The sequence below is a fragment of the Corythoichthys intestinalis genome, chromosome 17 (assembly GCF_030265065.1).
Source record: "Corythoichthys intestinalis isolate RoL2023-P3 chromosome 17, ASM3026506v1, whole genome shotgun sequence".
Taxonomy (NCBI): Eukaryota; Metazoa; Chordata; class Actinopteri; order Syngnathiformes; family Syngnathidae; genus Corythoichthys; species Corythoichthys intestinalis.
In genome coordinates, this window is record NC_080411.1 from 46428105 (window position 1) to 46455324 (window position 27220).

The 27220-nt window shown below is 41.3% G+C and overlaps 1 protein-coding gene across 1 annotated transcript in view; it reads left to right on the top strand.

The window, feature by feature from the left end:
* Positions 1-299: 299 nt before the first annotated feature.
* LOC130905660 (uncharacterized) overlaps positions 300-27220 on the top strand; it is a 206399-nt gene continuing 179478 nt past the window's right edge. The window contains exon 1 of the mRNA XM_057819248.1: positions 300-331. The gene's annotated coding sequence lies outside the window, so the exon portion shown is untranslated. The remainder of the gene's footprint in view (positions 332-27220) is intronic.

Consider the following 27220-nt stretch of genomic DNA (forward strand, 5'->3'; position numbering starts at 1 on the left):
ATGTCTTTGGGGAGTTATTTTGAGGTTAAGGGGGTATTTAAAGGGTTGATTCCGATTTACACGGGAATTCGGGTTACATCGCCAGCCTAGGAACGGAACTCCTTTGTAACCCGGGGACTATCTGTACACTGTTTGGTTAGTCATAAATATAGTCAATGCCGTAACCCTGGTAATACACCAGGGACGTCTGTGACGTGTAGAGGTTGCCGGCGCTTCAACGCACCACTGATGCTCGCCTCCAGTTGCCAGAGAACACGTTTTACGAGCAGAGCGTCTGTGGAGCGCCCCGATCGGTTCATGCGAGGATTGCAAGATCGTGCGAGAGCAGCAGGTATTTAAAGATAATAATATGACAACCATTTGCCTTTCAGACCCCGCATATTGGTCAGCTTTCTTTCTGAAGGAAAAAAGAAGTCCTGTGCTAAAGAGAAAAACAATCCCGATGACAAAGATTTTAACCTATTTTACAAATGAAATGCCTCAGTGAATCATTTTTTTTTCTTGTGAACAGTTTTTAAAAGCTTTGTTGATGGATTTTAAACCGCCTTGCAGAAATGAATAAATTAAATAAAAAAATTAAATAATAAAAATAAATAAAATATAATAAAATAAATAAATACATTAAAGGAGGGCTGCGTCTTGCGTCAAATAATAAACTCTTACGAGTGTGACGCGTTGAACCGCTTCTAGGACGCGTCCAAAACGCGGCCGCACAGCGACTGGTGTGCACTTGCTGATTGACTGTAACGGCCGCGTGTCACTGCGTTACGCGCCGTAGACATGCCTGTTGTATTAGCAGGGTAACCCCGGTAACACACCAGAAACGTCAACGTCACGTCAACGATCCCGCCGCGATAACGCAGTGAAACGCGGCCGTTAAAGTCAATCAGCCAATGCACACCAGTCGCGGTCACGTGTTGAACGCGTCCCAGAAGTGCTCAAAGCGTCGCACGCGAAAAGAACACCGGAGATTGTTATTTGACGCGAGACGCGGCCCCCCCTGCGTCAATACTACTCGGTAGGATCGGACAGAACGGAAGTCACTCGTGTAAAAATACGGTGGATCAGGTCGATTTTCCAAATAATATGCAATCGTAACTTACTTTTCGAGTCCATCAGATCTCTTGAGGCTGTGGGTATATCGGGTCACAGTTTACTTGTTGGTGGTTTACTGCTGTCTTTTCTGCTATTACAAGAACCAGCACGGCAGGACATTATCAACTCTGCCTTTAATCTCGGCGCATCAGTACCCCGTGTTCAATACAAAACCTTCCTACCACAACAAAACAAGTAGGAACTAGTATTCACATAGGACCTAAAATTATACTACATAAAATATAGAATATAAATGAATACTGCATCACATTTCCAAAACATAAATGCAGTGATACCTCAGCTCACGAACATAATTGGTTCCCAGAAAGTGTGTGTAAGGCGAAAAGTTCGTCTTCCGAACATTTATTTCCCATAAGAAACCATTAAAATGAGAATAATCCGTTCCCAGGTCCCCATAAAACATAATTTACTACTAAATAAGCCTTAAAACTACACAAAAATATACCTTATTTTATGTATAATAAATGTGCTATTGTATTGTAATTAAAGAAATAAACTGTACTGTATAATAAAGTCGTTTTATTTACCTTTGTGATGGTAGTTGATGGCTTGATGGAATGGAGTGGGAGGAGGAGGGAGGGAGGGAGGGAGTTACTGTTTGGAAGGAGAGTCACCTTCCATAAGGACTGTAGGTAACTCAACCTCCGGTGTGGCTTGTCTTCTTTGCTTCTTAGAAGGAGACTCTATCCTTTTTGCTGACTAAAAACCTCTTAATTGACACCTGTTGCTTTCTGAGTTGTAAGGTCTTACGAAACTGAAGCATCACATTATCATTCATCATGTTGATGATTCTCATAGCCACAGTGTTTTCTGAATGGTACTGTTCGATAAAAGCCTGCACATCACTCCACTTAGCTAACATGGTCTTGATGCTCTCACTTGATGCTGCAGCCATCTCCTCCTCCTCGTCCTCAGATGACAACTCCTGAATGGCTCCCTTCTGCTAAGTCACACAAACGCACACCTCGTTCGTGTTTTTCAATGATCTCCTTCTGCTCGATCGTAATTTTCTTTAATGTCTTCTTAGGCTTAACACTAGTCTGTGGTGGGGTCTTTTTCGGTCCCATAATAGCAAAAGTACACTCAATATGGTCCAAAATGTCTATCAAACACAAACCACGTCCGCACTCAACGAAAGGGAGGGGACGAACTGGGACGCCGTGAGCGTGCGTCAGCTTCTCGTGGCCGCCACCGTGGCGCTGTTCGACCGCGTGGTTTGGTTCGTCCGCCGAAAACTAGTTCGTCAGCAGAGACTATATGCTCGCGAATTTAATGTTCTTGAGGTGAAAAGTTCGTGACCTTAAGCGTTCGTGAGCTGAGGTATCACTGTACATAAAAAAATAAATAGTAGCCCATTTAAATAAAATAAATTGAAATGAGCTAAAACACCTGTAATTAAATAATAAGAATAAAACACAAATCCTGCTACACAATTCAATTGATTAATTTCTGCGTGGTGCTTTAACTTGAGGAAAAACCATCAATAAAGCTTTAGAAAAATGTTCATAAGAAAAAAAATGATTGAGGAATTTAATTTGTAATATACATGCAGTGTTTCCCACCAATGAACGAGAATGTGGCGGCCTGCCACAGTCTCGTTTGCCCCCCCCGCCAAAAAAAAAAATCAGATGCGTCAGTCAGCCGATTACACAGCTGTAGCCCACTCCACTCTACTACCCCTGCGAGCGAGAGCGCGCGCGTGCGTGCGAGCACACACACAGACACACGCGCCAACAGGTCGCGCTCATAGACGGGACTACTAGCCTGGTACACCAGACTCATAGCTGTGCTATGCAGGCATGAAAATCTCTCACCTTTCGGCAAAATTCGCCGTTTTGAAGTCAAAAAGGGCGACCTACGTGAATTGCGTAGATACGAGGAGAAATTCTTTTTGGGAGGGTGGGGGTCGGGAGATTTTATTTAATTATTATTATTGTAACGAAATGAGTTATAATGTGGCGGGGGTGTTAGCATGTGTTCCTGAATGCACCGCATGACGTAGAGGGGTGAGAGAGGTGCGGGAGAGCGAGGGACGTGCCTTCCGTGTTTACGTTTGTTCTGGCGGGGGAGATATGTGCGTTGGCTGCGGCAGACAACAGTCGTGTTGTTAAATAAGTTTCCACAAATAAAGAATTGCAATCTGATTCAACGGTTGACTATTATCAACGTTACATTATTATCATCATCATGTGATTAACTTAGTATGTAAACTGAGCACTTAAGAAATCGGTTCTTTAAAAAAGTGACACTTGGACATTCAGCAAATCCTTCTAGATGCTTCGCTGACGAGAACCAATCATCGGCCTAAGCTGCGTTCCATTATTCCAAACGCGCGCACTCCTTACGTGAACATGGAGTGCTCGGAGAGCCTTTGGTTGCATTGCAAAGCTGCGAAAACAAAAAGCAGGCCTTATCCACACCGGGGAAGACCAGAGCGCAGCATACACACTTGCCTGTATTTGCCAGCAGATTGAATTTGGTGAGTAATGGTTTCAATCGTTTTCACATTTTGCGATATAAAAAAGTTACTGCCATTCGTTGCAGCTTGCGTTGAACACTGCCAGAGCTAGCCAAATCCCCCATGAAAAAAAAATAGCTCCCGTTAAATTGGCGTCAAGCTTGTGTATTTAGCGGTAATGTAAACGAAGAAACACACTGTTGAGTCAAATTAAGCGGCATGCTCTCGGATGGAGGGGGCGCCTCGCATCGCTCCCGTCGTCCGCCTGAGACGCGTTATTTTCGGCTGAGACTTGAGCTGACGGCCGGTGTCGGCACAACACCGGCCCGACGAGTGGTGGGAATGAGTCCTACTTCTGAAAGCTTTTCAGAAATACAGGGATCCCTCGTTTTTCGCGGTTAATGGGGACCAGAACCCACCGCAATAAGTGAAAACCGCAAAGTAGCGCCCCCCCCCCCCCATTTTTTTGTGCGTGTTCAATGCATTTATTCAGATTTTACATTGGAAAAAAGATACATATATAAGACGTTTTTTTCACTTTTTTCACCAAAGTATCATTTATAAATGGTTTTCAAGCACTTCAAAATGTAAGAATTATGATAAGTTTTAAACATGTTACTGCCCCACCGAATTATTTTTAAACAAGAATAAAGTAGTAAGAAAATGCTTGGCTTTATTAAATGCTTCATAGTGAGTCTACTCAAACCCTTTCAGGCTTTGGTAAACGGTGATTGACACATGTGCAAAGTTTTTCTTTTTATATATATTTTTTTGTTTGAAGCAACTTATTTGATTGAATAATAAAGACACAAATGTCCTAGCCAAAATGTGGCCCAAACGCAAAACAACATTACTTCAATGGAAAAATTTGTTTCAATCAAGAAAAATAGTTTTCAAATGCTTTTTTTGTCTCAAATTTATTTTTCCAATCAAAAACAATTTTTTTTTAATTGAAGTGACTTTTTGGGGATTAAAAGTATATACTGTATTTTGATTGAAGCAACTTTGTTTTTTATAGAAGTAACTTTGTTTTTTGATTGAATAATAAAAACACAAATCTACCTCCATCGTTATTGAGAGAGAAAGAAATTAAGAAAGCTTTAAAACTAAAAGCCACCGGGGAGTCTGTTTTTTTTGTTTTTTTTAATATTTATATTTCATTACATAGACATGCCTCGTAGGGAAGGGAGATTGAGGGATAAAAAAATGAGTTAGATGAGGCTGCTAAAGGCAGTGGATACCTCATCAGCTGGGTGAATAGCAGACCTGGAAAGAACAAGTTTGCAAGGATAGTCGGGTATTAAATACAATTATAAACACAATTACAATGTTATTTTTCTATAAGATTTTATGTCATTGCTTTATTAATCATGAGGTGCGAGAGTTGTTAAGTATGGATAATAATGAAATAATAGTTTTAAGAAAACTGTGCTGTTGGTGGCTCAGTGACCATCTAATGTGGTTTGTTCTCAGATGAACAAGTTGAGGAAGGAAGTTTTGATGCAGAGGTTGAAGGAAGAAAATAGGCAGACTGAGTCACAGCCAGAAAGTTGATGACAGTTTTGATTTCTATTCACTGTTGCCCCCTCCCAATTAAAGTATGTCACAGTCGCAGCCAATTATTATCTAAAGCTGGTTTAAATTGAATTTATGTTGTTTTAAGGTGTATTAAATACTTGTTCCTGTGCCCCTTTTGATCCACGAGCACCCGCCCCTCCACCGGTCTCTGCACGGCCCTGCTGAAACACAGTGTGGGTCGACAGAGCTCAATATTTTGCTGGGGTGTACAGTGTACTGGAACATATTTCCTCCACACCCTTCTCACCTTTTTAACCCCTGACCAATTTTCATGCCTGGCTATGAGAGTATGAGTCTGGCCACCATTAAGCAGAAAAAAATTTCCAGGGCGGAGCCAGCCACAGCAAATAGACAGCGGAGCGGGCCAATCAGCGATGGGCTGACGCGACGTCGGTTAAGCGACAAGAAACTAGCGAGAGACATTTCAACATATTCAACATGGCTAGCGCGAGACAGACAAAGCAGAAAAATTTAATTCGAATCTTTTTTTTCTAATCGAATATTCGAGTAAATCGATTGCTTGTTGCAGCACTACTTCTCAATATTAAGTAAAAGTAAGCCATCCAAAAATGTACTTAAGTACAAGTAAAAAGTAATGGATCCAGTAATGAGTAACATTGTAACTGCTTACTATATATATATATATATATTTTTTTTTTATTTTAATACAGTGGTACCCCTACATATGAACTTAATTCGTTCCAGAACCCTGTTTGTAAGTCGAAATGGTCGTATGTCGAGCAGGATTTTCCCATAGGAATACATTGTAATCAGATGAATTCATTCCACAGCCCAAAAACCTACACTAATCCTTCATATATACTGCAGGTACAATTATGAATAGCAACTAGAAACTGCAATTTCGGGAGAAATTACACCTGGGTCTTTCCTCAGTGGAGATACAGATCTTCGCCCCACTCAGGTATAGCAATAGAATGGACAATAATGCCAGTCAATGGCATTAAACAAAATAAATGCCATTAGAAATGAATGGGAAATTTGGACGTCCATGGCCGTCAATGGCGGCGCCCTTCATAAGCGTCAATGGAATTGGAGAAGTTTGGGGGACACGTCCTATTGATATCTGGTCTTTTTTTGTTGATTTGGGGAAAAAAAAAAAATTCCCATTGAAAATGAATGGGAAAAATTTTGGACGTCCATGGACGTCAATGGTATCAACTTACATAGGCGTCAATGGAATCCAAGCACATTGGCATCAATAGAATGAAAAAACATAATTAGATGCCATTAGAAATGAATGGGAAATTTGGACGTCCATGGCCGTCAATGGCGGAGCCCTCAATAAGCGTCAATGCAGTTGGGGACATTTGGGGTAAAGGTCCTATTGATATCTGGTGATTTCCTACTGATTTGGGGACATTTTGTTTTTTCCCCATTGAAAATGAATGGGAAAAATTTGGACGTCCATGGACGTCAATGGCATCACCCTCCATAAGCATCAATGCTATCGGGGACATTTGAGGTAAAAGTCCTATTGATATCTGTTGATTTCCTACTGATTTGGGGACATTTTGTTTTTTCCCCATAGAAAATGAATGGGAAAATTTTTGGACGTCCATGGCCGTCAATGGCATCGACATCCATATAGTCAATAGAATCCAAGTACATTGGCATCAGTAAATTCGACATGCATGGCCGTCAATGGCATCAATGCAATGTAAAGTCCATAGGAAATCCCATTGAAAGTGAATGGGAACTTTTCCCATTACAAATGAATGGGAGAGTTTTTGGCCAATTTCCGGGGAACCGTAATTTTTTGCCAAATTCTTTATACAACTTTTATGCCCCTCAACGTCCCGGAATTTTTGATGCCCAAATTATGTGATTTGGTCAAAAACTGTAGGACTAGATACATTTTTAAACTTTTTTTTTTTTTCCGGAAATTGCCGTTTACGGGCGAACGGAAAAATTTTCGGGGGATTTTGAAAAATTCCCATCGTCGCGCGAAAAATCCGGTCGTGTCAATACTTGAACGGTGCCGATCGGTGCTATGGTTCGGGCTGCGCGGCGCGCCGAAAAAACGCGGAGAATAAGATGATGATATAATAAATAATAATAATAATAATAACTAGAAACTGCAATTTCGGGAGAAATTACACCTGGGTCTTTCCTCAGTGGAGATACAGATCTTAGCCCCACTCAGGTGTAGCAATAGAATGGACAATAATGCCAGTCATTGGCATTAAACAAAGTAAACGCCATTAGAGATGATTGGGAGAATTGGACGTCCATGGCCGTCAATGGCGGCACCTTTCATAATTGTTAATGGAATCGGGGAAGTTTGGGGGACACGTCCTAATGATGTCTAGTCATTTTCTGTTGATTTGGGGAAAAAAAAAAATTTCCCATTGAAAATGAATGGGAAAAATTTTGGACGTCCATGGACGTCAATGGTATCAACTTACATAAGCGTCAATGGAATCCAAGTACATTGGCATCAATAGAATGAACAAACATGAAGAAATGCCATTGGGATTTAATGGGAAGTTTGGACGTCCATGAACGTCAATGGCATCACCCTCCATAAGCGGCAATGCAATCGGGGACATTTGGGGGACACGTCCTAATGATATCTAGTCATTTTCTGTTGATTTGGGGAAAAAAAAAAAATTCCCATTGAAAATGAATGGGAAAATTTTTGGACGTCCATGGACGTCAATGGCAGCACCCCCCATAAGCGTCAATGGAGTTGGGGACGTTTGGGGTATACGTCCTATTAATATCTGGTCATTTTCTGTTGATTTGGGGAAATTTAGTTTTTTCCCCATTGAAAATGAATGGGAAAATTTTTGGACGTCCATGGACGTCAATGGCAGCACCCCCTATAAGCGTCAATGGAGTTCGGAACGTTTGGGGGAGACGTACTATTGATAACTGGTCATTTTCTGATGATTTGGGGAAATTTAGTTTTTTCCCCATTGAAAATGAATGGGAAAAATTTTGGACGTCCATGGACGTCAATGGAAGCACCCCCCATAAGCGTCAATGGAGTTGGGGACGTTTGGGGTATACGTCCTATTAATATCTGGTCATTTTCTGTTGATTTGGGGAAATTTTGTTTTTTCCCCATTGAAAATGAATGGGAAAAATTTTGGACGTCCATGGCCGTCAATGGCATCGACATCCATATAGTCAAATGAATCCAAGTACATTGGCATCTATAGATTCGACATGCATGGCCGTCAATGGCATCAATGCAATGTAAAGTCCATTGGAAATACTATTGAAAGTGAATGGGAACTTTTCCCATTGGAAATGAATGGGATAGTTTTTGGCAAATATCCGGAGAACCGTAAATTTTTTCCAAATTCTGTATACAATCTTTATGCCCCCCACCGTCCCGGAATTTTTGATGTCCAAATTATGTGATTTGGTCAAAAATTGTAGGACAAGTAGCGTTTTGAAAAAGTTGTAAAAAATCGGAAAATCGCCGTTTACGGGCGAACGAAAAATTTTTCGGGGTCGTTTGAAAAATTCCCATCGTCGCGCGAAAATTCCGGTCGTGTCGATACTTGAACGGTGCCGATCGGTGGTATGGTTCGGGCTGCGCGGCGCGCCGAAAAAACGCGGAGAAACCATTGCATAATAATAATAATAATAAAGTTGTAGAATAACATAACCTTGTTCTTTCTTTCAGAAAGACCAAGGTAATAATAAGAACAATAAAGTTGCACAATAACAATACCTTGTTCTTTCCCTTGGAAAGACCAAGGTAATAATAAGAACAATAAAGTTGCACAATAACAATACCTTGTTCTTTCCCTTGGAAAGACCAAGGTAACTAGAAACTGCAATTTCGGGAGAAATTACACACCTTGGTCTTTCCTCTGTGGAGATACAAATCTTAGCCCCACTCAGGTCTATCAATAGAATGGACCATAATGCCAGTCATTGGCACTAAACAAAGTTAAAGCCATTAGAAAAGATTGGGAGAATTGGACGTCCATGTCCGTCAATGGCAGCACCCTCCATAATTGTTAATGGAATCGGGGAAGTTTGGAGGACACGTCCTATTGATATCTAGTCATTTTCTGTTGATTTGGGAAAAAAAAAAATTCCCATTGAAAATGAATGGGAAAAATTTTGGACGTCCATGGACGTCAATGGTATCAACTTACATAAGCGTCAATGGAATCCAAGTACATTGGCATCAATAAAATGAACAAACATGAAGAAATGCCATTGGAAATGAATGGAAAGTTTGGACGTCCATGAACGTCAATGGCATCACCCTCCATAAGCGGCAATGCAATCGGGGACATTTGGGGGACACGTCCTAATGATATCTAGTCATTTTCTGTTGATTTGGGAAAAAAAAAAAAAAATCCCATTGAAAATCAATGGGAAAAATTTTGGACGTCCATGGACGTCAATGGTATCAACTTACATAAGCGTCAATGGAATCCAAGTACATTGGCATCAAAAGAATGAACAAACATGAAGAAATGCCATTGGAAATGAATGGGAAGTTTGGACGTCCCTGGACGTCAATGGCATCACCCTCCATAAGCAGCAATGCAATCGGGGACATTTGGGGGACAGGTCCTATTGATATCTAGTCATTTTCTGTTGATTTGGGGAAAAAAAAAAATTTCCCATTGAAAATGAATGGGAAAATTTTTGGACGTCCATGGACGTCAATGGCAGCACCCCCCATAAGCGTCAATGGAGTTGGGGACGTTTGGGGTATACGTCATATTAATATCTGGTCATTTTCTGTTGATTTGGGGAAATTTAGTTTTTTCCCCATTGAAAATAAATGGGAAAAATTTTGGACGTCCATGGACAACAATGGCAGCACCCCGTATAAGCCTCAATGGAGTTGGGGACGTTTGGGGGACACGTCCTATTGATATCTGGTCATTTTCTGTTGATTTGTGGAAATGTAGTTTTTTCCCCATTGAAAATGAATGGGAAAAATTTTGGACGTCCATGGCCGTCAATGGCATCGACATCCATATAGTCAATTGAATCCAATTACACTGGCATCAATAGATTCGACATGCATGGCCGTCAATGGCATCAATGTAATGTAAATTCCATTGGAAATCCCATTGAAATGAATGGGAAATTTTCCCATTAGAAATGAATGGGATAGATTTTGGCAAATATCCGGGGAACCGTAAATTTTTTCCAAATTCTGTATACAATCTTTATGCCCCCCACCGTCCCGGAATTTTTGATGTCCAAATTATGTGATTTGGTCAAAAATTGTAGGACAACTAGCGTTTAGAAAATTTTTTAAAAAATCGGAAAATCGCCGTTTACGGGTGAACGGAAAATTTTTTGGGGTCGTTTGAAAAATTCCCATCGTCGCGCGAAAATTCCGGTCGTGTCGATACTTGAACGGTGCCGATCGGTGGTATGGTTCGGGCTGCGCGGCGCGCCGAAAAAACGCGGAGAAACCATTGCATAATAATAATAATAAAGATACAAATCTTAGCCCCACTCAGGTCTATCAATAGAATGGACCATAATGCCAGTCAATGGCACTAAACAAAGTAAGAGCCATTAGAAAAGATTGGGAGAATTGGACGTCCATGGCCATCAATGGCAGCACCCTCCATAAGCATCAATGTAATTGGGGAAGTTTGGGGGACACGTCCTATTGATATCTAGTCATTTTCTGTTGATTTGGAGGAAAAAAAAAAAATTCCCATAGAAAATAAATGGGAAAAATTTTGGACGTCCATGGACGTCAATGGTATCAACTTACATAAGCGTCAATGGAATCCAAGTACATTGGCATCAATAGAATGAACAAATATGAAGAAATGCCATTGGAAATGATTGGGAAGTTTGGACGTCCATGGAAGTCAATGGCATCACCCTCCATAAGCGGCAATGCAATCGGGGACATTTGGGGGACACGTCCTAATGATATCTAGTCATTTTCTGTTGATTTGGGGAAAAAAAAAAATTTCCATTGAAAATGAATGGGTAAAATTTTGGACGTCCATGGACGTCAATGGCAGCACCCCCCATAAGCGTCAATGGAGTTGGGGACGTTTGGGGTATACGTCCTATTGATATCTGGTCATTTTCTGTTGATTTGGAGAAATGTAGTTTTTTCCCCATTGAAAATGAATGGGAAAAATTTTGGACGTCCATGGACGTCAATGGTATCAACTTACATAAGCGTCAATGGAATCCAAGTACATTGGCATCAATAGAATGAACAAACATGAAGAAATGCCATTGGAAATGAATGGGAAGTTTGGACGTCCATGAACGTCAATGGCATCACCCTCCATTAGCGGCAATCCAAGTACATTGGCATCAATAGAATGAACAAACATGAAGAAATGCCATTGGAAATGAATGGGAAGTTTGGACGTCCATGAACGTCAATGGCATCACCCTCCATTAGCGGCAATGCAATTGGGGACATTTGGGGGACACGTCCTATTGACATCTGGTCATTTTGTTTTGATTTTGGGAAAAAAAAAAAAATTCCTATTGAAAATGAATGGGAAAAATTTTGGACGTCTATGGACGTCAATGGCAGCAACCCCCATAAGCGTCAATGTAGTTGGGGACGTTTGGGGTTTACGTCCTATTAATATCTGGTCATTTTCTGTTGATTTGGGGAAATTTAGTTTTTTCCCCATTGAAAATGAATGGGAAAATTTTTGGACGTTCATCGAAGTCAATGGCGGCACCCTTCATAAGCGTCAATGGAGTTGGGGACGTTTGGGGTTTACGTCCTATTGATATCTGGTCATTTTCTGTTGATTAGGGGAAATTGTATTTTGTCCCCATTGAAAATGAATGGGAAAAATTTTGGACGTCCATGGCCGTCAATGGCATCGACATCCATATAGTCAATAGAATCCAAGTACATTGGCATCAATAGATTTGACATGCATGGCCGTCAATGGCATCAATGCAATGTAAATTCCATTGAAATCCCATTGTAAGTGAATGGGAACTTTTCCCATTAGAAATGAATGGGAGAGTTTTTGGCAAATTACCGGGGAACCGTAAAGTTTTGCCAAATTCTGTATACAACTTTTATGCCCCTCACCGTCCCGGAATTTTTGATACCCAAATTATGTGATTTGGTCAAAAATTGTAGGACTAGATACATTTTGAAACTTTTTTTTTTTTCCGGAAAATTGCCGTTTACGGGCGAACAGAAAATTTTTCGGGGGATTTTGAAAAAGTCCCCGCGTCGCGCGAAAAATCCGGTCGTGTCAATACTTGAATGGTGCCGATCGGTGGTATGGTTCGGGCTGCGCGGCGCGCCGAAAAAACGCGGAGAATAAGATGATGATATAATAAATAATAATAATAACTAGAAACTGCAATTTCGGGAGAAATTACACACCTTGGTCTTTCCTCTGTGGAGATACAGATCTTAGCCCCACTCAGGTCTATCAATAGAATGGACCATAATGCCAGTCAATGGCACGAAACAAAGTAAAAGCCATTAAATATGAATGGGAGAATTGGACGTCCATGGACGTCAATGGCATCACCCTCCATAAGCGGCAATGCAATAGGGGACATTTGGGGGACACGTCCTAATGATATCTAGTCATTTTCTGTTGATTTGGGGAAAAAAAAAAATTTCCCATTGAAAATGAATGGGAAAAATTTTGGACGTCCATGGACGTCAATGGTATCAACTTACATAAGCGTCAATGGAATCCAAGTACATTGGCATCAATAGAATGAACAAACATGAAGAAATGCCATTGGAAATGAATGGGAAGTTTGGACGTCCCTGGACGTCAATGGCATCACCCTCCAGAAGCAGCAATGCAATTGGGGACATTTGGGGGACACGTCCTATTGATATCTCGTCATTTTCTGTTGATTTGGGGGAAAAAAAAAAAATTCCCATTGAAAATGAATGGGAAAAATTTTGGACGTCCATGGACGTCAATGGTATCAATTTACATAAGCGTCAATGGAATCCAAGTACATTGGCATCAATAGAATGAACAAACATGAAGAAATGCCATTGGAAATGAATGGGAAGTTTGGACGTCCGTGGCCGTCAATGGCATCACCCTCCATAAGAGGCAATGCAATCGGGGACATTTGGGGGACACGTCCTATTGATATCTAGTCATTTTCTGTTGATTTGGGGAAAAAAAAAAAATTCCCATTGAAAATGAATGGGAAAAATTTTGGACGTCCAATGACCTCAATGGTATCAACTTACATAAGCGTCAATGGAATCCAAGTACATTGGCATCAATAGAATGAACAAACATGAAGAAATGCCATTGGAAATTAATGGGAAGTTTGGACGTCCGTGGACGTCAATGGCATCACCCTCCATAAGCAGCAATGCAATCGGGGACATTTGGGGGAAACGTCCTATTGATATTTAGTCATTTTCTGTTGATTTGGGGAAAAAAAATAAATTCCCATTGAAAATGAATGGGAAAAAATTTGGACGTCCATGGACGTCAATGGTATCAACTTACATAAGCGTCAATGGAATCCAAGTACATTGGCATCAATAGAATGAACAAACATGAAGAAATGCCATTGGAAATGAATGGGAAGTTTGGACGTCCCTGGACGTCAATGGCATCACCCTCCATAAGCAGCAATGCAATCGGGGACATTTGGGGGCCACATCCTATTGATATCTAGTCATTTTCTGTTGATTTGGGGAAAAAAAAAAAAATTCCCATTGAAAATGAATGCGAAAAATTTTGGACGTCCATGGACGTCAATGGCAGCACCCCCCCATAAGCGTCAATGGAGTTGGGGACGTTTGGGGTATACGTCCTATTGATATCTGGTCATTTTCTGTTGATTTGGAGAAATTTAGTTATTTCCCCATTGAAAATGAATGGGTAAAATTTTGGACGTCCATGTAAGTCAATGGCGGCACCCCTCATAAGCGTCAATGGAATTGGGGAAGTTTGGGGGACACGTCCTATTGATATCTGGTCATTTTCTGTTGATTTGGAGAAATTTAGTTTTTTCCTCATTGAAAATGAATGGGAAAAATTTTGGACGTCCATGTAAGTCAATGGCGGCACCCCTCATAAGCGTCAATGGAATTGGGGAAGTTTGGGGGACACGTCCTATTGATATCTGGTCATTTTCTGTTGATTTGGGGTAATTTTGTTTTTTCCCCATTGAAAATGAATGGGAAAAATTTTGGACGTCCATGGCAGTCAATGGCATCGACATCTATATAGTCAATTGAATCCAAGTACATTGGCATCAGTAGATTCGACATGCATGGCCGTCAATGGCATCAATGCAATGTAAATTCCATTGGAAATCCCATTGGAAGTGAATGGGACTTTTCCCATTCGAAATGAATGGGATAGTTTTTGGCAAATTTCCGAGGAAGCGTAATTTTTTTCCAAATTCTGTATACAACTTTTATGCCCCTCAATGTCCCGGAATTTTTGATGCCCAAATTATGTGATTTGGTCAAAAATTGTAGGACTAGATACATTTTGAAACTTTTTTTTTTTTCACGGAAAATTGCCGTTTACGGACGAACGGAAAATTTTTCGTGGCGGTTTGAAAAATTCCCATCGTCACGCGAAAAATCCGGTCGTGCCGATACTTCAACGGTGCCGATCGGTGCTACGGTTTGGGCTGTGCGTTGGCTCAAAAAAACGCGGAGAATTATTGAATAATAATAATAACTAGAAACTGCAATTTCGGGAGAAATTACACACCTTGGTCTTTCCTCTGTGGAGATACAAATCTTAGCCCCACTCAGGTCTATCAATAGAATGGATCATAATGCCAGTCATTGGCAAAAAACAAAGTAAAAGCCGTTAGAAATGAATGGGAGAATTGGACGTCCATGGACGTCAATGGCATCACCCCCCATAAGCGGTAATGCAATCGGGGACATTTGGGGGACACGTCCTAATGATATCTAGTCATTTTCTGTTGATTTGGGGAAAAAAAAAAAAAAAATCCCTTTGAAAATGAATGGGAAAAATTTTGGACGTCCATGGACGTCAATGGTATCAACTTACGTAAGGGTCAATGGAATCCAAGTACATTGGCATCAATAGAATGAACAAACATGAAGAAATGCCATTGGAATTAATGGGAAGTTTGGACGTCCGTGGACCTCAATGGCATCACCCTCCATAAGCAGCAATGCAATCGGACACATTTGGGGGAAACGTCCTATTGATATCTAGTCATTTTCTGTTGATTTGGGGAAAAAAAAAAAATTTCCATTGAAAATGAATGGGAAAAATTTTGGACGTCCAAGGACGTCAATGGTATCAACTTACATAAGCGTCAATAGAATCCAAGTACATTGGCATCAAAAGAATGAACAAACGTGAAGAAATGCCATTGGAAATGAATGGGAAGTTTGGACGTCCCTGGACGTCAATGGCTTCACCCTCCATAAGCGGCAATGCAATCGGGGACATTTGGGGGACAGGTCCTATTGATATCTAGTCATTTTCTGTTGATTTGGGGAAAAAAAAAATTTTCCCATTGAAAATGAATGGGTAAAATTTTGGACGTCCATGGACGTCAATGGCAGCACCCCCCATAAGCGTCAATGGAATTGGGGAAGTTTGGTGGACACGTCCTATTGATATCTGGTCATTTTCTGTTGATTTGGGGTAATTTTGTTTTTTCCCCATTGAAAATGAATGGGAAAAATTTTGGACGTCCATGGCAGTCAATGGCATCGACATCCATATAATCAATTGAATCCAAGTACATTGGCATCAGTAGATTCGACATGCATGGCCGTCAATGGCATCAATGCAATGTAAATTCCATTGGAAATCCCATTGGAAGTGAATGGGACTTTTCCCATTCGAAATGAATGGGATAATTTTTGGCAAATTTCCGAGGAAGCGTAATTTTTTTCCAAATTCTGTATACAACTTTTATGCCCCTCACCGTCCCGGAATTTTTGATGCCCAAATTATGTGATTTGGTCAAAAATTGTAGGACTAGATACATTTTGAAACTTTTTTTTTTTTCACGGAAAATTGCCGTTTACGGACGAACGGAAAAATTTTCGGGGCCATTTGTAAAGTTTCCTGTGTCACGCGAAAATTCCGGTCGTGCCGATACTTGAACGGTGCCGATCGGTCTAACGGTTCGGGCTGTGAAGCGCGCGTTTTTTTTCCATTCAAAATGAATAGGAAAGTTTTTGGCAAATTTCCGGGGAACCGTAAATTTTTGCCAAATTCTGTATACAACTTTTATGCCCCTCACCGTCCCGGAATTTTTGATGCCCAAATTATGTGATTTGGTCAAAAATTGTAGGACTAGATACATTTTGAAACTTTTTTTATTTTTCGGAAAATTGCCGTTTACGGGCGAACGGAAAATTTTTCGTGGCGGTTTGAAAAATTCCCATCGTCACGCGAAAAATCCGGTCGTGCCGATACTTCAACGGTGCCGATCGGTGCTACGGTTTGGGCTGTGCGTTGGCTCAAAAAAACGCGGAGAATTATTGAATAATAATAATAATAATAACTAGAAACTGCAATTTCGGGAGAAATTACACCTTGGTCTTTCCTCTGTGGAGATACAAATCTTAGCCCCACTCAGGTCTATCAATAGAATGGACCATAATGCCAGTCAATGGCACTAAACAAAGTAAAAGCCATTAGAAAAGATTGGGAGAATTGGACGTCCATGGCCGTCAATGGCATCACCCTCCATAAGCGGCAATCCAATCAGGGACATTTGGGGGACACGTCCTAATGATATCTAGTCATTTTCTGTTGATTTGGGGAAAAAAAAAAATTCCCATTGAAAATGAATGGGAAAAATTTTGGACGTCCATGGACGTCAGTGGTATCAATTTACATAAGCGTCAATGGAATCCAAGTACATTGGCATCAATAGAATGAACAAACATGAAGAAATGCCATTAGAAAAGATTGGGAGAATTGGACGTCCATGGCCGTCAATGGCATCACCCTCCATAAGCGGCAATCCAATCAGGGACATTTGGGGGACACGTCCTATTGATATCTAGTCATTTTCTGTTGATTTGGGGAAAAAAAAAAAATTCCCATTGAAAATGAATGGGAAAATTTTTGGACGTCCATGGACGTCAATGGTATCAACTTACATAGGCGTCAATGGAATCCAAGTACATTGGCATCAATAGAATGAACAAACATGAAGAAATGCCATTGGGATTTAATGGGAAGTTTGGACGTCCATGAACGTCAATGGCATCACCCTCCATAAGCGGCAATGCAATCGGGGACATTTGGGGGACACGTCATAATGATATCTAGTCATTTTCTGTTGATTTGGGGAAAAAAAAAAATTCCCATTGAAAATGAATGGGAAAAATTTTGGACGTCCATGGACGTCAATGGTATCAACTTACATAAGCGTCAATGGAATCCAAGTACATTGGCATCAATAGAATGAACAAACATGAAGAAATGCCATTAGGATTTAATGGGAAGTTTGGACGTCCCTGGATGTCAATGGCATCACCCTCCATAAGCAGCAATGCAATTGGGGACATTTGGGGGACACGTCCTATTGATATCTAGTCATTTTCTGTTGATTTGGGGAAAAAAAAAAATTTCCCATTGAAAATGAATGGGTAAAATTTTGGACGTCCATGGACGTCAATGGCAGCACCCCCCATAAGCGTCAATGGAGTTGGGGACGTTTGGGGTATACGTCCTATTGATATCTGGTCATTTTCTGTTGATTTGGAGAAATGTAGTTTTTTCCCCATTGAAAATGAATGGGAAAAATTTTGGACGTCCATGTAAGTCAATGGCGGCACTCTTCATAAGCGTCAATGGAATTGGGGAAGTTTGGGGGACACGTCCTATTGATATCTGGTCATTTTCTGTTGATTTGGGGTAATTTTGTTTTTTCCCCATTGAAAATGAATGGGAAAAATTTTGGACGTCCATGGCAGTCAATGGCATCGACATCCATATAATCAATTGAATCCAAGTACATTGGCATCAGTAGATTTGACATGCATGGCCGTCAATGGCATCAATGCAATGTAAATTCCATTGGAAATCCCATTGGAAGTGAATGGGACTTTTCCCATTCGAAATGAATGGGATAGTTTTTGGCAAATTTCCGAGGAAGCGTAATTTTTTTCCAAATTCTGTATACAACTTTTATGCCCCTCACCGTCCCGGAATTTTTGATGCCCAAATTATGTGATTTGGTCAAAAATTGTAGGACTAGATACATTTTGAAACTTTTTTATTTTTTCGGAAAATTGCCGTTTACGGGCGAACGGAAAATTTTTCGTGGCGGTTTGAAAAATTCCCATCGTCACGCGAAAAATCCGGTCGTGCCGATACTTCAACGGTGCCGATCGGTGCTACGGTTTGGGCTGTGCGTTGGCTCAAAAAAACGCGGAGAATAAGATGAATAACTAGAAACTGCAATTTCGGGAGAAATTACACACCTTGGTCTTTCCTCTGTGGAGATACAGATCTTAGCCCCACTCAGGTCTATCAATAGAATGGACCATAATGCCAGTCAATGGCACTAAACAAAGTAAAAGCCATGAGAAAAGATTGGGAGAATTGGACGTCCATGTCCGTCAATGGCAGCACCCTCCATAAGCGTCAATGCAATCGGGGACATTTGGGGGACACGTCCTAATGATATGTAGTCATTTTTTGTTGATTTGGGGGGGAAAAAAAATTCCCATTGAAAATGAATGGGAAAAATTTTGGACGTCCATGGACGTCAATGGTATCAACTTACATAAGTGTCAATGGAATCCAAGTACATTGGCATCAATAGAATGAACAAACATGAAGAAATGCCATTGGAAATGAATGGGAAGTTTGGACGTCCATGAACGTCAATGGCATCACCCTCCATAAGCAGCAATGCAATCGGGGACATTTGGGGGACACGTCCTATTGATATCTAGTCATTTTCTGTTGATTTGGGGAAAAAAAAAAAATTCCCATTGAAAATGAATGGGAAAAATTTTGGACGTCCATGGACGTCAATGGTATCAACTTACATAAGCGTCAATAGAATCCAAGTACATTTGCATCAATAGAATGAAAAAACATAATTAAATGGCATTAGAAATGAATGGGAAATTTGGACGTACATGGCCGTCAATGGCGGCGCCCTTCATAAGCGTCAATGGAATTGGACTAGTTTGGGGGACACGTCCTTTTGATATCAGGTCGTTTTTTTGTTGATTTGGGGGGGGAAAAAATTCCCATTGAAAATGAATGGGAAAAATTTTGGACGTCCATTGACGTCAATGGTATCAACTTACAATGGAATCCAAGTACATTGGCATCAATAGAATGAAAAAACATAATTAAAAATAAATGGGAAATTTGGACGTCCATGGACGTCAATGGCATCACCCTCCATAAGTGTAAATGGAATTGGGGAAGTTTGGGGGACACGTCCTATTGATATCTAGTCATTTTCTTTTGATTTTTGGAAAAAAAAAAATTCCAATTGAAAATGACTTTGATGCGGGAGGTCGTAGGGTCGAACCTCTGTCAATACCAAGTTAGCTTTTGTCAATGCCTGTATCACATACATGATAACTTTATATACATATCACACAACACTGCATTTAGCAGATGGATAGCTCAGTGTTAATATCGCTGACCTTGGTACGAGAGGATGGTGGTTCGATCCCCGGTCAGTTTCCTACTTTATGCGTATACCTCAGAGTGGATTGGACGTCGCCGACGTCAAAAGAGCGGATGACGCCAACGTCCATCGAGAGGACGGCGCCGACGATCAACGAACGGATGGTGACGACGTCCAACGAGCAAACGGCGCCGACGTCAAAAGTTAGCGCGAGAGGCTGACGTCACCGACGTCAAAAGAGCAGATGATGCCGACATCCCACGTGGGACAGTGACAACGTTCAACAAGCAAACGTCAAAAGTGCAGAATGCGATGTCCAAGACGTCAATGACGCCGACGTCCCCGACGATCAACAAACGGATGGTGACGACGTCCAACGAGCAAACGGCGCCGACGTCAAAAGTTAGCGTGAGAGGCCGACGTCATCGACGTCAAAAGAGCAGATGACGCCGACATCCCATGTGGGACAGTGACAACATTCAACAAGCAAAAGTCAAAAGTGCAGAATACGATGTCCAACGAGCGGACGTCACCGACGTCCAAGACCTCAAAAGAGCAGATGACGCCGACGTCCATCGAGCGCACGGTGCCGACATCTCACGTGGAACAGTGACGACGTTCAACAAGCAAACGTCAAAAGTGCAGAATGCGCCGTCTAACGAGCGGACGTCACCGACGTCCAAAGTGCAGAATGCGCCGTCCAACGAGCGGACATCACCGACTTCCAAAGTGCTGACGCTGCCGACGTCCATCAAGCGGACGGTGCCGACGTCCAACGTGGGACAATGACGACGTTCAACAAGCAAACGTCAAAAGTGCAGAATGCGCCGTCTTACGTCCAACGAGCGGATGGTGACGATGTCAAAAGAGTGGACGACGCCGACGTCCAAAGTTTGGCGACGTCCAACGAGCGGACGTCACCAACGTCCAAGACGTCAAAAGAGCAGATGACGCCGACGTCCATCGAGAGGACGGTGCCGACATCTCACGTGGAACAGTGACGACGTTCAACAAGCAAACGTCAAAAGTGCAGAATGCGCCGTCCAACGAGCGGACGTCACCGACGTCCAAAGTGCTGACGCTGCCGACGTCCATCGAGCGGACGGTGCCGACGTCCAACGTGGGACAATGACGACGTTCAACAAGCAAACGTCAAAAGTGCAGAATGCGCCGTCTTACGTCCAACGAGCGGATGGTGACGATGTCAAAAGAGTGGACGACGCCGACGTCCAAAGTTTGGCGACGTCCAACGAGCGGACGTCACCGACGTCCTAATTGCTGTCGCTGCCGACGTCCAAAGTGCTGACGCTGCCGACATCCAACATAAAGACGGCGCCGACTTCCAACGAGCGGACGGCGCCGACGTCCAATGAGCGGACGGTGATGACGTCCAACTAGCAAACGTCGCCGACGTCCAACATGCGGATGACGCCGACGTCCAGTCGACGAAGTCCAACGTGCGGATGACGCCGACGTCCCATAAATTCCCATTGAAAATGAATGGGAAAAATTTTGGACGTCCATGGACGTCAATGGTATCAACTTACATAGGCGTCAATGGAATCCAAGTACATTGGCATCAATAAAATGAAAAAACATAATTAAATGCCATTAGAAATGAATGGGAAATTTGGACGTCCATGGACGTCAATGGTATCAACTTAAATAAGCGTCAATGGATACCAAGTACATTGGCATCAATAGAATGAACAAACATGAAGAAATGCCATTGGAAATTAATGGGAAGTTTGGACGTCCGTGGCCGTCAATGGCATCATCCTCCATAAGCGGCAATGCGATCGGGGACATTTGGGGGACACGTCCTAATGATGTCTAGTCATTTTCTGTTGATTTGGGGAAAAAAAAAAAATTCCCATTGAAAATGAATGGGAAAAATTTTGGACGTCCATGGACGTCAATGGTATCAACTTACATAAGCGTCAATGGAACCCAAGTACATTGGCATCAATAGAATGAACAAACATGAAGAAACGCCATTGGAAATTAATGGGAAGTTTGGACGTCCGTGGACGTCAATGGCATCACCCTCCATAAGCAGCAATGCAATCGGGGACATATGGGGGACACGTCCTATTGATATCTAGTCATTTTCTGTTGATTTGGGGAAAAAAAAAAAAATTCCCATATAAAATGAATGGGTAAAATTTTGGACGTCCATGGACGTCAATGGCAGCACCCCCCATAAGCGTCAATGGAATTGGGGACGTTTGGGATATACGTCCTATTGATATTTGGTCATTTTCTGTTGATTTGGAGAAATTTAGTTTTTTCCCCATTGAAAATGAATGGGAAAAATTTTGGACGTCCATGTAAGTCAATGGCGGCACCCTTCATAAGCGTCAATGGAATTGGGGAAGTTTGGGGGACACGTCCTATTGATATCTGGTCATTTTCTGTTGATTTGGGGTCATTTTGTTTTTTCCCCATTGAAAATGAATGGGAAAAATTTTGGACGTCCATGGCAGTCAATGGCATCGACATCCATATAGTCAATTGAATCCAAGTACATTGGCATCAGTAGATTCGACATGCATGGCCGACAATGGCATCAATGCAATGTAAATTCCATTGGAAATCCCATTGGAAGTGAATGGGACTTTTCCCATTCGAAATGAATGGGATAGTTTTTGGCAAATTTCCGAGGAAGCGTAATTTTTTTCCAAATTCTGTATACAACTTTTATGCCCCTCACCGTCCCGGAATTTTTGATGCCCAAATTGTGTGATTTGGTCAAAAATTGTAGGACTAGATACATTTTGAAACTTTTTTTTTTTTTCCGGAAAATTGCCGTTTACGGGCGAAGGGAAAATTTTTCGGGTCCGTTTGAAAAATTCCCATCGTTGCGCGAAAATTCCGGTCGTGCCGATATTCGAACGGTGCCGATCGGTCAAACGGTTCGGGCTGTGCAGCGTGTGTTTTTTTTCATTCAAAATGAATAGGAAAGTTTTTGGCAAATTTTCGGGGAACCGTAAATTTTTGCCAAATTCTGTATACAACTTTTATGCCCCTCATCGTCCCGGAATTTTTGATACCCAAATTATGTGATTTGGTCAAAAATTGTAGGACTAGATACATTTTTTAACTTTTTTTTTTTTCCGGAAAATTGCCGTTTACGGGCGAACGGAAAATTTTTCGGGGGATTTTGAAAAAGTCCCTGCGTCGCGCGAAAAATCCGGTCGTGCCGATACTTCAACGGTGCCGATCGGTGGTATGGTTCGGGCTGCGCGGCGCGCCGAAAAAACGCGGAGAATAAGATGAAGATATAATAAATAATAATAATAAGGCGAATAAAGTTGCAGAATAACAATACCTTGTTCTTTCCATAGGAAAGACCAAGGTAATAATAATAAGAACAATAAAGTTGTACAATAACATTACCTTGTTCTTTCCTTTGGAAAGACCAAGGTAACTAGAAACTGCAATTTCGGGAGAAATTACACACCTTGGTCTTTCCTCTGTGGAGGTACAGATCTTAGCCCCACTCAGGTCTATCAATAGAATGGATCATAATGCCAGTCATTGGCACAAAACAAAGTAAAAGCCATTAGAAATGAATGGGAGAATTGGACGTCCATGGACGTCAATGGCGGTACCTTTCATAATTGTTAATGGAATCGGGGAAGTTTGGGGGACACGTCCTAATGATATCTAGTCATTTTCTGTTGATTTGGGAAAAAAAAAAAAAATTCCCATTGAAAATGAATGGGAAAATTTTTGGACGTCCATGGACGTCAATGGTATCAACTTAAATAAGCGTCAATGGAATCCAAGTACATTGGCATCAATAAAATGAACAAACATGAAGAAATGCCATTGGACATGAATGGGAAGTTTGGACGTCCATGAACGTCAATGGCATCACCCTCCATAAGCGGCAATGCAATCGGGGACATTTGGGGGACACGTCCTAATGATATCTAGTCATTTTCTGTTGATTTGGGGAAAAAAAAAAAATCCCATTGAAAATGAATGGGAAAAATTTTGGACGTCCATGGACGTCAATGGTATCAACTTACATAAGCGTCAATGGAATCCAAGTACATTGGCATCAATAGAATGAACAAACATGAAGAAATGCCTTTGGAAATGAATGGGAAGTTTGGACGTCCATGGACGTCAATGGCATCACCCCCCATAAGCGGCAATGCAATCGGGGACATTTGGGGGACACGTCCTAATGATATCTAGTCATTTTCTGTTGATTTGGGGAAAAAAAAAAATTCCCATTGAAAATGAATGGGAAAAATTTTGGACGTCCATGGACGTCAATGGTATCAATTTACATAAGCGTCAATGGAATCCAAGTACATTGGCATCAATAGAATGAACAAACATGAAGAAATGCCATTGGAAATGAATGGGAAGTTTGGACGTCCATGAACGTCAATGGCATCACCTTCCATAAGAGGCAATGCAATCGGGGACATTTGGGCGACACGTCCTATTGATATCTAGTCATTTTCTGTTGATTTGGGGGAAAAAAAAAAATTCCCATTGAAAATGAATGGGAAAAATTTTGGACGTCCATGGACGTCAATGGTATCAATTTACATAAGCGTCAATGGAATCCAAGTACATTGGCATCAATAGAATGAACAAACATGAAGAAATGCCATTTGAAATGAATGGGAAGTTTGGACGTCCATGAACGTCAATGGCATCACCTTCCATAGGAGGCAATGCAATCGGGGACATTTGGGCGACACGTCCTATTGATATCTAGTCATTTTCTGTTGATTTGGGGAAAAAAAAAAAATTCCCATTGAAAATGAATGGGAAAAATTTTGGACGTCCATGGACGTCAATGGTATCAACTTACATAAGCGTCAATGGAATCCAAGTACATTGGCATCAATAGAATGAACAAACATGAAGAAATGCCATTGGAAATAAATGGGAAGTTTGGACGTCCATGGACGTCAATGGCATCACCCTCCATAAGCGGCAATCCAATCGGGGACATTTGGGGGACACGTCCTAATGATATCTAGTCATTTTCTGTTGATTTGGGGAAAAAAAAAAATTCCCATTGAAAATGAATGGGAAAAATTTTGGACGTCCATGGACGTCAATGGTATCAATTTACATAAGCGTCAATGGAATCCAAGTACATTGGCATCAATAGAATGAACAAACATGAAGAAATGCCATTGGAAATGAATGGGAAGTTTGGACGTCCATGAACGTCAATGGCATCACCTTCCATAAGAGGCAATGCAATCGGGGACATTTGGGCGACACGTCCTATTGATATCTAGTCATTTTCTGTTGATTTGGGGGAAAAAAAAAAATTCCCATTGAAAATGAATGGGAAAAATTTTGGACGTCCATGGACGTCAATGGTATCAATTTACATAAGCGTCAATGGAATCCAAGTACATTGGCATCAATAGAATGAACAAACATGAAGAAATGCCATTTGAAATGAATGGGAAGTTTGGACGTCCATGAACGTCAATGGCATCACCTTCCATAAGAGGCAATGCAATCGGGGACATTTGGGCGACACGTCCTATTGATATCTAGTCATTTTCTGTTGATTTGGGGAAAAAAAAAAAATTCCCATTGAAAATGAATGGGAAAAATTTTGGACGTCCATGGACGTCAATGGTATCAACTTACATAAGCGTCAATGGAATCCAAGTACATTGGCATCAATAGAATGAACAAACATGAAGAAATGCCATTGGAAATGAATGGAAAGTTTGGACGTCCATGGACGTCAATGGAATCACCCTCCATAAGCGGCAATGCAATCGGGGACATTTGGGGGACACGTCCTAATGATATCTAGTCATTTTCTGTTGATTTGGGGAAAAAAAAAATTTCCCATAGAAAATGAATGGGAAAATTTTTGGACGTCCATGGACGTCAATGGCAGCACCCCCCATAAGCGTCAATGGAGTTGGGGACGTTTGGGGTATACGTACTATTGATATCTGGTCATTTTCTGTTGATTTGGGGAAATTTAGTTTTTTCCCCATTGAAAATGAATGGGAAAAATTTTGGACGTCCATGGACGACAATGGCAGCACCCCCTATAACCCTCAATTGAGTTGGGGACGTTTGGGGGACACGTCCTATTGATATCTGGTCATTTTCTGTTGATTTGGGGAAATGTAGTTTTTTCCCCATTGAAAATGAATGGGGAAAATTTTGGACGTCCATGGCCGTCAATGGCATCGATATCCATATAGTCAATTGAATCCAAGAACATTGGCATCAATAGATTCGACATGCATGGCAGTCAATGGCATCAATGTAATGTAAATTCCATTGGAAATCCCATTGAAATGAATGGGAAATTTTCCCATTAGAAATGAATGGGATAGTTTTTGGCAAATATCCGGGGAACCGTAAATTTTTTCCAAATTCTGTATACAATCTTTATGCCCCCCACCGTCCCGGAATTTTTGATGTCCAAATTATGTGATTTGGTCAAAAATTGTAGGACAAGTAGCGTTTTGAAAATTTTTTTAAAAATCGGAAAATCGCCGTTTACGGGTGAACGGAAAAATTTTCGGGGTCGTTTGAAAAATTCCCATCGTCGCGCGAAAATTCCGGTCGTGTCGATACTTGAACGGTGCCGATCGGTGGTACGGTTCGGGCTGCGCGGCGCGCCGAAAAAACGCGGAGAAACCATTGCATAATAATAATAATAATAACTAGAAACTGCAATTTCGGGAGAAATTACACACCTTGGTCTTTCCTCTGTGGAGATACAGATCTTAGCCCCACTCAGGTCTATCAATAGAATGGATGATAATGCCAGTCATTGGCACAAAACAAAAAGCCATTAGAAATGAACTGGAGAATTGGACGTCCATGGACGTCAATGGCGGCACCCTTCATAATTGTTAATGCAATCGGAGACATTTGGGGGACACGTCCTATTGATATCTAGTCATTTTCTGTTGATTTGTGGAAAAAAAAAAAATTCCCATTGAAAATGAATGGGAAAAATTTTGGACGTCCATGGACGTCAATGGTATCAACTTACATAAGCGTCAATGGAATCCAAGTACACTGGCATCAATAGAATGAACAAACATGAAGAAATGCCATTGGAAATTAATGGGAAGTTTGGACGTCCATGGACGTCAATGGCATCACCCTCCATAAGCGGCAATGCAATCGGGGACATTTGGGGGACATGTCCTATTGATATCTAGTCATTTTCTGTTGATTTGGGGAAAAAAAAAAAATTCCCATTGAAAATGAATGGGAAAAATTTTGGACGTCCATGGACGTCAATGGTATCAACTTACATAAGCGTCAATGGAATCCAAGTACATTGGCATCAATAGAATGAACAAACATGAAGAAATGCCATTGGAAATTAATGGGAAGTTTGGACGTCCATGGACGTCAATGGCATCACCCTCCATAAGCGGCAATGCAATCGGGGACATTTGGGGGACATGTCCTATTGATATCTAGTCATTTTCTGTTGATTTGGGGAAAAAA